The sequence below is a fragment of the Triticum aestivum genome, chromosome 1D (assembly GCF_018294505.1).
Source record: "Triticum aestivum cultivar Chinese Spring chromosome 1D, IWGSC CS RefSeq v2.1, whole genome shotgun sequence".
NCBI classification, from domain to species: domain Eukaryota; kingdom Viridiplantae; phylum Streptophyta; class Magnoliopsida; order Poales; family Poaceae; genus Triticum; species Triticum aestivum.
Genome location: NC_057796.1, coordinates 100,557,883 through 100,572,567, shown reverse-complemented (window position 1 = coordinate 100,572,567; position 14,685 = coordinate 100,557,883).

The following is a 14,685-nucleotide window of genomic DNA, read 5'->3' as shown; positions in this document are numbered from 1 at the left end:
GCCGATCACCAGAGCGTGTGTCCGCTCGCGCCCTGCAAATGCCCCGTGCCCGTCTGCGGCTACGAAGGCCCGCCGCCGGTGCTCTCCCACCACATCAGCACCGTGCATCCCATGCCCGTGCACAGGATCCAGTACGGCAAGGCGCTCCAGCTGCAAGTGCCACTGTCGGAGCCACGGCTCTTGCTGTTCGCGGAGGAGGACGGCCGCGCGTTTTTCTTGGTCGGCGGCGTGCTCGACATCGGCGCGCCTATCGCCGTGTCGGTCGTCTGCATCAGAGCGGGGGCGTCCCCACTGCCGCACTACGTGGCCAAGCTGTGGGCGAACGGCCCGCCGGGGGAGCCCAAAGGCAGGACCGACGCCGTCAAGGTGGAAATGGAGGTGACAAGCAGCAGGGATCCCGGCGACGTCGCCGTGCAGGAGCTGACCTTCTTCACAGTTCCGCCCAAGCTGCTGGCCGGGGCTAAGCTGGTGTCCCTCCACATTCAGATTGACAAGCTCACGTCCTAAATGATTCTACAGTGCCTTCTGTTTATCTTAGTAATATGCTAATATAGGGGTTAGCTCGGTCTACTTTAGCTTAAGAGATGGTGGGTTTTGGTGGCGATGCAGCAATTACCTCGACATCAGATCAGCAGTGAAAGTAATTTCGAACAGTCGAATGGATATTTTGTGTCTGTTGGATATAAAGATCCTTTGGGTAAGAAGTAACAGCTTATATGCTTTTTTTCGAAACGGAACAGCGATACTAGTATAATTTTTGTTGACATGCACTAATATTTTCGAAACGGACGTCGGGCTGTAGCTAGAAGGGCGGTTGGGACGCGGCATCGGCCCATACCGCGGTGACCCCCGATTGGGACGCACCGACTGTGGATTTTCTCCCTCGCCGATGTCGACCGCGTCTACGCAGAACATTGTTCCCTTCCCCCAGCTGCGGGATCAGGCCGGATATGTGACCAGCGGTGTGGCCACCGTCGTTCTATGCTTGTGAAGAGAGCAACCCAAGCAAGCAGGCTTGTAGCTTAGGCTCCTGCTAGTGTATATATAGTGGTTTTCTTTTTCTCTCCATATCAACCATTTTATATTGCGTACGTGTCATTGAAGAGTGAAATGATGGTTGCTTCTTCCGACTAACTTACTGTGTGATTTGACTGCTCCTTTAGTGGCCCCTACACGTACTCCCCCTACGTGTATGCAACAGTCACACGTACACATGGACGCAAAAACGCGCGCGACGCCCTAATGCATGCATGTCCGAGCACACGACGGAACACACACGGTCACGCTCAAGTGCTCAACCTACACGTGCATGCACACACATACTCAGCCAGGGTGAGCTAGTGACCGTATAAACACCGGAAAATGTATATATTGAGCGCGATGAGCGTATTATGAAGTCCACTGACCGTATTTTTACAAATATACAGTGACAGACAGTGTATTTATCTCGTTTGAAATTAAGCCATATTAACCGGAGAGGAGGCAGTATGGACTAGCATTACTTTGTTGTGTCCCGTCAACTTGCCGAACGAGGAGAAGCTTGCAGGACGGGAGAAGCTTGCGCGCGGTGGCTCGCAGGACAAGGAGAAACTTTTGACTAATGCAAGCTGTCCTTCGCTCAGGCGGTGGACGTGCAACAGTTAATTCGGTGTCAGATTGCCAGAAGCATACACTATACTAGTACTATTATTGTTGCACTTCCCGAAGAGGCGAACAGCCAAGCGCAAAGTTTACTAGTACTAGTACTACTACTATAGTCTATAGAGGTACTATACTAGTACTAGGAACCGGATGGAGGAGCGTCTGCACTCTTATTATATTTTTAAAATGTGATAAAGCAATCTTCAACACATTTGGTTCTCTTCGAGGGTTCTCGCATGTGATAATGGAAGTTGATTGCATGGAACACTCGCCACAATTCTCGCTTAATTCTGGCTCATATCCTGTTACAAATAGGAGCGCTCGGTAATATTTCCTCTTTTTTTTGTTATTCAGCATGTAAACAGGTCAGCAAACCTTGCGGCGCATCTTTGTGCGAACCGTGCTTGCTGCACTTTGAATGTGGCCGAGAGCTGGCTTGATGAAACACCTCGCTTCCTACTTCTTTTTTTGCGGGGTACCTCGCTTCCTAGTGACCAGTGTCTTGGCTGATCGTCCTAAGAATGCTTATATATGAATAAAGCTCTCTCATTTACCCGCAAAAAAGATTAAGCCATATTAACCGGAAAGGAGGGAGTATGGACTAGCACTACTTGTTGGTGTGTCCCGTCAACTCGCAGAACGAGGAGAAGCTTGCAGGACAAGGTGAAGCTCGCTTACGCCTTTTGACTAATGCAACGTACCCTCGCCCAGGCGGTGGACATGCATCAGTTCATTCGGTGTCAGATTGCCAGAGGCATACACTGTAGTACCGAACATGCGGAGTACCATCATTGTTCGACTTCACGAAGAGGCGAAGAGCCAAGCGCAAGGTTTAGTAGTACGAGTAGTACTACTACTAGAACCGCATGGTGGAGCCTCTGTACTCTTATTTTTTTAATCTCTGATAAAGTACACATTTATTCCGGAGAAGGGCGGAAAACGGCAGCCCAACATGTAATGATGATATCGATCAACCATGCTCGAATATATCTTGGCCTCCGTGCGAGCCCGTCTGTGTGTTCTCGCTCCTCGTCTCTCTCAAGGAACGGCGGGTTGGCCATTTTGCCGTCAATTGAGATCGGTTTGCTCACACTCCGGTCCCACATGTCAGTGATATGCCAAGAGGAGGTGCGTTGACCGACTGGCCATACGCGTACTTGGTTTTGCACCTTCATACTACTCCTCCCTCCGTCACAGTTTACAGGGCGCGCTTCATTATGATGCATTTCTCTCAATGCATTTCCACCACCAGAGAGACTTTAGACGCGTTTGGTTTAATGCTCAATTAATTAGGGCGTGGTAACCGCAATTTTCTCTCGATGTAGTACTACGGAGTGGAGTAAGTGCATGCATGTGTGTACCCGGGGTGGAAGCACTGCATGCATGTGTGTACGCATTATTTCCTCTAGTAATAGACGCCGTGCTATAACTACCAATGCTATTTTTCAGGCCGATCGCTAGTCGCCTTGGTCCCAGAGATTTTCTCTTTTTCTGAAGCGCGCTCTATAAACAGTGACGGATGGAGTAGTATGAGCGGATTCAAAGAAGAGCGTATTGATGGTTGCTTCTTCCGAGCAACTTACAGTGGGAAAGGTGGGGCTTATGATTTGACTGCTCATTACTCACTATTAATGCGGCGCAACGACCGGTCTGAGTCTCCCATGCGGCTGTGCACTACCCCCTCGGTTCTTAAATATACTCCGGAGTATTTGTCTTTCTAGAGATTTCAACGAGTGACTACTCAAATATTTGTCTTTTTAGAGATTCAAATGGACTACTACATACGGATGTATATAGACATATTTTAGAGTGTAGATTCACTCATTTTGCTCCGTATGTAGTCACTTGTTGAAATCTCTAGAAAGACAAATATTTAGGAACGGAGGGAGTACACATACGAAGCAAAATGAGTGAATCTACACTCTAAAATATGCCCATTTGAAATTTGTAAAAAGACAAATATTGTTGATGACAGTTGCGACGACAAAAAAGAAGCATATTCCTTGTCCTAAGGGAAGATAACAACACGGTTGTGTTTGTCTAAAACGGTGTGAGGACGAGATTGCAATATGGAAAGTACGCCGGACGAGCTACGTTTTGTGCAAAGAACTATGGAAGATCCACATGCAGCGACGTGGGAAGACGGGCAGTGGAGCAAGGCCGGAGGGGATACCTGGAGGTCGTCGGGATGTAACTAGGTGAGCGGCGGCGGGCGGAATCTGCCCATACTGCGGCAGCGAGCAGGTGGCGTAGGCCCTACCGCGCCGGAGCTTGGTCAGAGAGAACGGCGTGTACCGCAGATCGGGACGTGCTGCCTCGGCGCCGTCGAACGGAGAAACGATGCACGTCCTCCCTTTCCGCCGGCGGACGGGATGCGGCCGGATCAGTGACCAACGGTGAGAGAGAGAGAGGCCACCGCAGCCTTGTGTGAGATACTCTGAAGAGAGACAAACCAGGCAGGGAGGCTCCATTGTATATAGTGGAGCGGACTACCTTTTTCTCCATAAAAATCATTTTATATTCTGTGTACGTGCCATTGAGCGATATAACTTTATTTAAAAATAACGCGCCAACGCATCAAGTCGAACTTTGTTTCGTGCACGCGTGGTACACGACCTCCGTAGGTAAACAACCGCTACACGCGTTCAAATTAGCACGTGGGCTGCCATTTCGTACAGAAATGAGCTCCACCGTGTACCCGCGCGGGTGTGGCTGGGCACGAAGCGTGAGTACGTGCACGGTGCACCTATTCTCTTCTTGTATACGTACACCACCTACGTGGGGTTGTGTGAGAGAGATACAAACGTAGAGAGATATAGTGTGTGGGTTCGTGAGAGTTTTTTTAGGGGGGGGGTCAATCAAAAAATGTAACATATGCAATGTGTGTGAAATAGAGTCCTGGATATATCATATATATAGAGGGGGCGATCCACGAGAAGAGAGTGGAGGTATCATCGACTTGAGGTGTCCATAGAATCGAAGAGAGGGATGATGTGTGTGTGTGCGCGCGCGGTCGATAAAGAGTGCCATCGAATTTGTGTGTGCCCACGTCAAAGATATAGAGTGGCTGGCCTACTAGAACGAGAGAGGGGACAGGTGCGGTTTGTCTCTGTGGCATGGATACCTACCTACAGCGCTCGACTATCGGTGTGTGGTGGGGGGGGAGGGAGGCCTAATTAACTATAGAGGTGCAATGGCTGGTATATGTGTGGAGGAGGAGAGAGGCCTACCTCATGTATTAAGGGAGATCGATCTACCTCATGTATTAAGGGAGATCGATCGGCATCCATGCATATGTGTAGGAGAGGAATAAGGTTGGGAGAGAGACAGAGCTAGAGTGTTGGAGGGGGTGGTAGTGGAGTTGCTTCTAACAAATGGTGGGATAGGCTTGCTAGACAACCGGAGGGCACGCCTGCAATATCAATAAGAGAGGGGATGGCTGCCTGTCTGTGCACGTGCGTGTGAGAGACGGGTCAGGAGGCATGCACGAATGATGAGGGGGGAAGATATGGCTGTGGTAAGCAGACATAACTACATAGGAAGATCAATCGTCCTTTGTCAGAGAAAGGAGAGACATAACTTGTGAGGTACGTCGATCGATGGGGGGGAATAGTTAAAGTCGACCTAGGTATATGTTGGGAGATCGATCGGTATACATGCATGTGTGTGTTAGAAGCAAATGAGGCACGGGGAGAAGGATAGAGAGAGAGGGATGCATCTAGGAGGTGGTGCGAGAGTCATACTATATCGAGGGGGAAGGAGTGTGCGAGTACGAGATCGATGAAAAGAGTGGTGGGAGTGAGGCATGGACGGTGATAAGAGAAGAGGGGAAGCTTGTGTTTGTGCTAGGCACACCTGGCTAGAGAGGCATATCGATCGATGTGTGCCGTAAAGAAGGAGCTGGGGGGCCTACACACACCGTGGGTGAACGACCTAAAGTGAAAAGACGAATTTGCGCGATGGAGCTAGAGAATGCTGAGGGAGGGTGAGAGGGATGCGGGCGTCTGCATGCACGAGAGAAAGTTAGCGCTAGCTAGCTACAAAGATAAGAGGATTGTGTGGGTGTAAAAGACGAATAGAGATCATACTTCATTATAAAAAGCGAATTCGGATATTTGAAGAATTTATCATAGTGTTTTAAACCGACGCATGTGTGAATATATATAACGGTGATACACATGGTGTGGTTATGAACATGTTATACTACATATAATATATTTTATCTCTACTCTTATAAAAAACGGAGTTGTTGATGATGGTGCCATCCTGCAATATAGGCCGTCCGATTTATATCTGACGGATAGGAAGGAAACTATGGCAATTTTGAAAAAAGATACCCACACCCCTCTCCATATTTGCAAATTAGGCCTCCCCTTGATCATGTTGATGTTCTGTGGAACGCATGGGCATCTTGCTAGTACTACGTATAACATATAGAACATTGATCATAATTTGGGCTAATGTGTGGCTTTTGCAGCTCAGGTCTAAATACTTGTCATAATGTAGGGGGCGGGGCACTATACTATGTGTGATAAACACGGTGTACACGTATGGAACATGGTTTAGATTATGAATATATAGTTAGTACATCAAATGTACTATTATTTGGAATCAACATCAAGTGTATTCAAAAAATAGAATTCGAGTTCATGTAGTACACATAGTTCATATCTATCTCTATAGTAATCATGTGGTGTGTTATTAAGGTAATACACGAATGATGGTTGAAGTTGGCAACAATCATGATTATAGATTCTTATTGAAATAGAGAAACGAATTCAAATTCAGTTCGAATTGCAGCGGTAGTATAGACATTTGGAATGCACTAAAATGTTGGTATGAGTAGGTTACATGCATTATACAGCAAGCGAAAAAATTTAATTGGACATAACATGGATTCATACTCCTCCTCCATCTATATAGGGCGTAATGCGTTTTTAAGACCGCCTTTGACTATTGACAAGATTAATAGTACATGACATGCACAATGTGAAAATTATATCATTGAAAGAACCTTTCACAGACGAATTTAACGGTGTGCTTTGTGTAAGTTGCATGTCATATATTATTGCTCTAATATTTGGTCAAAGTTAGCATCGAAAAACGCATTAGGCCCTATATAGATGGAAGGAGGGAGTAGCTTTGAATAGCATTTTTATAGTAAAACGGGGCAAGACTCTCTCTTTGTGTGGTGTGAATAGTTTTATTTTTTTCGTTTTCTTTTTGGTTGAGGGAAGTGCGAATTGATTTGGTACGTACAAGTACAATATTACACGTTAGGCTTGTCCCTAAAATTCAACCCGCGTCTTGTTATATCCCAAAAATTCAGATATCGTGCTCCCAAAACTGGCGCCTTCACAACCCGCGCCTGGCTATCCCAAAATTACAACGCACGCGAAAACTCCCTCCAGCTGCCAAATCCCGACACGCGAAATCCCCCTTCTAACCCTGAGCCGAAAGGGCCGCTAGTTCAAATCGATGGGGGGGTACTTTTGTAACATACCCTACATTTTGGACAAGCGCGTCCCTAAGTCATGGTTCACCCCCTCCCATCGCCTCCTTTTGCCATTCGAAATCCCATGCCACCATAACCTCTCCGCTCTAGCCGCGAAACCCCACCCTCCTCCGTCCGCCACCTCACCGCTACCCAGCCGGAGCCTCTTCCCCGACGACGTCGTCCAGTGCAATAGCTCGACGTCCCTCGTCCACCTCCCCGGATGAGGATCCGCCGTCCATCTCGTTGTCCTGCCGGTTCAGCCGCCCCGTCCTCCACCTCCAAGGAGCTGCTCCGACGATCGCATCGTCTATCGCGGCTGCTCCATCCCCACAGCGCCGCCTTAACCTGCTCCACCGGAACCGCAACATCCTCACCGACTCCTCGGACGAAGCCGAGGCCTACTCGGTGCCACCAAAGAGGTTGTACACTCATCGCATCGCACCTTCTCCTTAGCTCGACCTCCCGGCGCCGACGGTACTCCATCCCGCACCCCCAAGGAGCGGCTACCTTGAAGCCGGCGCCGTGGGCGACATCTCCATGGCGGCTCTCCCCCAGTGCGAGGCCCCTTCGGCGGCGGCGTCCATACCAGTCGGATCTGCTGCTGCTACTCCGGCTCTCGCTCGCTCGCTCGCGCTGCTGCTCTGGCTCTCGCTCGATCGCTCGCTCGCCCAGCTGCTGCTGCTCCAGCTCTCGCTCGCTCGCACTGCTGCTGCTCTCCCTCTCGCTCGTGCTGCTGCTCTGCTCCGATTTAGCTACACTTCAGTCGACTGAATCGACTTTTGGGTCAGTCGATTTTCAGGGGGGGCTCGCCGGAGTTAAGGACGAACCACCCGCAGCGGGGACAGGGCTCGCCGGAGAGGTACCCCACTATCTACTTAGGGTTCAGGGTGGGGGGCGGGGGGCCTATAGGGCTGGCCAGGGCGGCGGCGGACCGGCAGTGGGGAGTTGTTTCGGGGCGGCGAGGCGGCTGGGGCCGGCGGTTCGGCCGATGGTGGCTGGCGGCTCAGGGGGGTGCAGGTTGAAGATGAACTGCAGGCCCTCCCTAAACTACATGTCAAGTGCCACTCTGCTACCATTGCGTTCAGTTTCGACAGTAACATTCAGATTCCACAGTAATTTCAGTTTTGACAGTTAAGTTCAGAGTCAACAGTTTTACCTCACCTGTTGTAGTCAGGTAGTTTTTGGTGATGTAAATTTTACATCTATTTTACATCATCTATTGGAGATGCTATTAGAATCCCACTTGAGATTGACGATGTCTGTCTTGTGCTGCTTCAGCCTTGACGTCTTACGGCTCACCGGGGCTGCTCCAATGACAGAACGATCCATCACAACAGAGTAGTGCCCTGGACGCCGTCTACAGATTCCTCAGATCTTCCTCCACACCTCCGATAGCCACCTCTGTGTCAACTGCTTCAGCGACCAACCCAATGATGCTGAGGTCGACACGGCTACGGCAAAGAGGTTGTACACTTGTTGCATCACTTATTACTATACATTCATGTCGATCCATTAGGGCTATTTTGGTGGCAGAATAACATTAGTGGCAGAATAACATTCTAACTGTACACGCTTTCATATGGTTTGACTTTATTTTGGCCATGTTTCTTTGCATTCCTCTGCTCTTCCAATTCCTGTAAACCAAACACTCAAGTTGACAGAAATCCTGTGTTTACAAATGCTCTATTTACCATGTGCAATCCTATCCTATTCCGATGTTTTTTCCTATCCCTGCGTTTTTAGAATCATGCAAGCCAAATGAGCCCTTACAGAATTACTTCAGTTACAGGTAGGTGTCGAAGGGAACTTTGTGTGGTTTGTCCTACTCTTGCTACGACGTCGTCCACCTCAACTGAGCTGCTCCATCGACAGAAACATCCACCAAACCAGACATCACGACTCCTGACCGTCTTTCGCCGCCTCAGATCTCCTTCCCTGCCGCCGACACCCACCGCAACGGCATCACCATCATCGACTCGGCAGATGAACCTGAGGAGTACACGGGTCCACAAGAGAGGTCACACTCTTTTGTTTCTACTTATGTTATGCATTGCTAAAATTACCTACTACTTTATCGTCCTGTTCACCTCTTGGACTCCAAGTCAGGTCCAAATTAATGTTCAAACTTGAGTTCTAAATTAGTTGTGGGGCACATATCGAGGAAGCAATGAATAGTATCTCTGTCTAATATCTGGTTCACCTAGGGTATGCCTATGTTGTTCATCTTGGGTGGGAAACAAATAGTAAAGCAATCATCATCTGTCTTTTTATTAAATTAAAGCAATCATCAGCCTGCTATCATTATTTTTGGATCCATCCACTGGTTGTTACCATCACTCTAAATTTCTGCATGCTCTCCTTACATAATCTCACCATATTTTTTCGTATGCATGTCAGATATTGTACACAGTCATGCTGAACATGTAGAGAAAAAGAGAAGAGTTTTGCGCGGCAATACAATGTCATGCAGACATCGCTCCATGGTGGGTTCAATGGCAAACCCTCCCCACCCCTCTCCAGATTGTAATCCAGAGGAAGATATCTGTTCTGAGGCGGATTCAGACGCCGCTGACCACTCCTATTTACCCCCCAAGGTGTTTGCTCTACCTTGGCATGATGATGTTAGTCATATCATGCATATGTTGCCTTGCAGTGCCTACTTTTGACATCATATATGTCATCTGCTTAGTTTAGACATGTTCTGTAATGCCACCTGTTTAGTTTCTATATCATATATGGGAATTGTGCAGTCTCATGTCTTTTAGCCAGCCATAATATACGTGAAATGTGCAATGCCATCCTGTTTAACCAGGCATCATATATTTGAATGATATCTTGCCCATCCTTTTCTTCATTACATTTCCATTTGTCGACAATGTTTGTACATTAAACTACTCTTCCTGTGAATCAGCCATTTGGGTGGGAGATTGAAAAATCTGGAGTGAAAACAAGGCCTTCAGAGCAGACAGTGCTACCTGTCGAAGCAGATCTCTTGTTGGGTCCCGATAGCTCCTCAGAGATGGATTCAGAGACAGATGACCAGTCCTATTCCCCCACCGAGGTGTATGCTCTAACTTGGCACGGTTATACTGCTCATATCATGCATATGGTGTCTTGCATTGCATAGATTAGACATCATATACACAATATTCAACACCATGTTCTTAGTTCAGACATCATATCTAATGCCCTCTGTTTAGCATATAAATCACATATGTGAATTAAATGATGCGATCCTGATTACTTAGATAACATGTAGGTGAATTATGTCATGCGATCCTGTTTAGTTATTCATCATATCTTTGAATTATGTTATGCTATGCTATCCAGTTTAGATAGACATCATATATGTGAAATTATGTCATGCTATCCGTTTTAGTTAAACAATATACATGTCAACTATTTCATGCCCTCTTTTTTCCACACTATCTATTGCATCTGTCTCTCATACAATGTCTGTACATTCAACTATGTTTCCTGTTTATCAGCCATTTGAATTGGAGCGGGTGATGCCAGCATCTAGCGGACTAAAAACACGGTCTTCAAATAAAACAGTGCTACCTCTTGGTGGAGATAGCACCCCGGTTGTACATGCACGAGAACCAGCCCTACCACACATAACCCAAACTCTCGCAGATTGTACCCCTACTGCGATGGACAGAGAACCAGCTTCACCCAATCTAACCCCAACCCCAGCAGATAGTAACCCAGTTCCTGTTGACACAGCACCATCTCCACCACAGAGCTCCCAAACAAGAGCAGTTAGTAAGGCAGCTCCAGTGCCCAAAGGGCCAGTACTACCACGGCGAACCCCAACTCCACCAGTTAGTACGCCTATTCCTGTGGAGGAAGCACAACCAGCTAGTCGTAGTTTAGCATCTATCGCATTTGATGTTGTTAAATCGTATGTGCGTATCTTCCCATCTTGGAAATATTATACTGAAGATGAAGGAAAATGCCAGTTGCAGGTGTTTGTCCAGGAGTTATGTGTAAGTAATGTTATTCATGGCAATTACTTTGCTTTGTCCCATACATCCTACCTCCATGATGGTTATAATACAGCAAATTTTCCCATTTTTCTCTATAGAGAAGGACCGATTTGGAAACTCAGGATGAGGTAACCTGTGCTAATACCTCTGCTATCTTCAAGAATGCTTGGTGGCAGTATCGGAATTACCTGAAGAAAACGTACTTCACCGGCAAAGAAACTCATCAAATTCCCTTACGTTCTCCTGAGACACATTTACTGGACGATGACTGGGAACGCCTTGTTCTGTACTGGTCCCGAACCAAGAATGTGGTAAGGTCTATGAGCTCATTTTCTGTTTTAAGTACTATATTCTTGCATCTTACTGTACTCTGTTCATGTAGAACAAGTGCCTAAACCTGAAGAACAACTGTTCTAATTTAAGATTCCATTGCTATCATAGTTCAAAAAAGCGCTAGGCGTTAATTGTGCGTTTTGTCACCGCCTTGCGCTTTACTGACCAAAGCGCATGCTTATGTGCAGTTATGCACAGATTAAGCGTAGTTATGCGCAATGCGTTTCGCCAACGCCTAGAGCCTAGGCGCGCCTTTTTTAACTATGATTGCTATCGTCCATACTGCTTTGCTCTTGTATCACTGTATTTACTCATACAAACTTATTTTTAAATTGAAGGATCCAATCAAAACTACAATGACACAGCAGGTATGTTCACACATGTTTCTTTAACAGGCTTGCTCTTATCAATAGCTCTGTTGATTTCAATTTCAATTGTGTATACAGTTGACTTCTCATATCATGCACATTACTAGCATCACAACAGAGCCAATAGTGTTGTTGTACATGTAGACCCGTGGTACCCATCTGAAATCTTGTTGTGCCGTGTAGTTTCCCACGCTTTGTATTCTTTCACTGCTGCTTTGTCTTGAACTGATATGATTTGAACCGTGTCTCTATTTTGATTTGGCAAGACAATGCAGTGACCATAGGACATAGATATATGTTTGTTTGATGCTTTTATTATGTACTAGTACTTGGCAATAGAAGACTTGGTAGTTTAATCCTGTCCACCTTACTAATGAACTGGTTCACCGAAATGAGTTTCATATACTAGTACATGCTAAAACTGTTATGTGTCTGCTTGTTTCTTCTTTTAGAATGCTGACAGAATATTGGGGAAGAGTGCCTTATTAAGCAATGGTAAAGGAAGTAATGCAGATAAGGTTCAGGATAGTGACACATCCTTGTTGGTCTCCAACAAAGCTGATAAAACAGCTAAGGAAGACTATCTCGAAGACAGTGAGACAACCCCAAAGTCCTGTCTTGGTTTAGTGTTGGAGTTACTGGCCACTACCGCTTGCACAAGCTATTCAAACTCACTGTCTGAATCAGTTCGGTTTCTTGAGTCTCAACTACAAGCTGAAAGACATCGATCAGCTGTGCTGCGACAAGAAGCGGAAGGACTGCGGAAGTCCCTGGAGCATTCAGATGCATACTTTCTGGTGCAACAGCAAGCGTTGGAGGATTTTAGCGCCAAACAGGACAAAGCTAATAAGCTTGCTAAGCTTATTGCCAGCATGGTGGATACCACGTTTCTTGAGCTCTTCTGAAGTTGTTTTAGTTATGCTCTTGTTTTGCTGCCGCGTTTATTTGCACTGGTGGCCAATTTTGACGGCCAGTGTATGTAATATGCTGCTTTGTTCCCATATTTGCACTGGTGGCGAACTTTGATGCCCAGTGGATGTAATATGTGTAATAGCGGTAATAGGCTAGCATTAATTGCTTGCTTATTTATTTCCTTATTGTCTTGTTTAGCTGTTTGCTTGTAGTCACTGCAGTTCTTTTTCTGTGTTTTTCTAGTGGCCACAATAACCTATTTTTGGAAACTAGGCCAAAATAATCATGGCAACACACGGACTGTTGTAACCATGGGCCTCCTGCAGGCCGTATGATCCATGGGCCTTCTACGGGCCGTAGGATCCATTGGCCTTCTATACGGGCCGTAGGATCCATATGGCTTCTACGGACCGTACGATCCATGGGCCTTTTACGGGCCGTAGGATCCATGGGCCTTCTATGGGGCGTATCATCATTTCGCCAATCATGGGCCGTACTATTCATGGACAATAACGGGCCATTTATTGGCCGTATTTGATAACTCTATGAAAACAGCCGAACGGGTTTTTTTCGACATGAAAACGGCCCAACGTATTAACGGGCCACAAACGGGCCGACTGTAACCACGGGCTGAATTTGGCCCATAAGCAGAAAATGACAGTAACGGGCCATAAGTAACCGAATGCTGGAAATGAGCCCAAGAATAAATGGGCCCTGAGAAGGTCGAAAGATATCATGGGCTGGAAACGGCCCAATGGAATAATGGGCCGTTAATGGGTATAAAGTGATACACTGTTCATTACGGGCCAGTTTTACCACGGGCCGTTAAGGGGCCGAGGGTTACTAAGGGCCTCATATGGGCCGAAAGACGTCATGGACCATAAATGGGCCGGAAGTTAAAACGGGCTGGAATTATATTGGACAGCCTAGATGACGCTACTGGGCCTAATTCGGATAGGCCGTAAACGGGCCCTGGGATAGCGGGCTGTAAATGGGATATATGCGAACAGGCCATTAACAGGCTTGCCGTGCGCCGGCCCGCCACCTTTTGACCAAGTCAAACGGGCCGACCTTTTCACACGAATGGGCCTCTGTTGGGCCGTGCCACGTGTCGACGTATCATAGGCGCTTTGGGTCCAATGAGTGGATGACATCTGTCCCAACGGTGAGCCGACACGTGTTTCCTCCAGCCAATGATGATTTTACACATGGAAAATCCCCATTGGTCGGGGCTGTTAACGGGTTATCAGATCTAAAACTGGACCCGATAGCTTAACGATGTTCCGTTACAGTGGATGCCATGTGTCGGTCACCCTTGACGAAAACACTTTGGTGACGCGTGATTTATCGTCATGGAAGTGGACACTTCCGTGATGATAATTTTGGTAATGTCATGGAACACTTCTACGACAACACAGGTATGACTATCTTGATTCTGTCATAAATTTGTCATGGATGTACATGCATGACAGAAAATGTGACCTACTGTGACAAACACGTATCATCACGGAAGTGTATTTTTTTGTAGTGAAGGTCCAATGGTTAAGCGACTCCGGCACTATTCAAGTGGATCACATGGTGCAAGTTTCCTTCAAGATCGGAGCATACGAAGACACTTTGGAGTGTGATGTCGTTCTAATGTCCGTTTGCCACCTCCTTCTCGGACGACCATGGCATTCGACCGAGGCGTCATCCACAACGGGCGAACAAACCACTATAGCTTCAAGATGAAGGGAAAGGAGTATGTGCTACGACCTATGTCTCCTAGTCAAGTGATCGCCGACAAGCAAGCCACCCATCATGGAGAGAATAGTGAGAGAGTGAACCACCCAAAAGAGAGTGAGCGCCACAAGCCAAAATTGAGTGCCTCCACGATGAATGACAAGAAGAACTTAGTGCTATTTGCCACCAAAAGTGAGATGAGAGAAGTGTGTGAGAACCCATC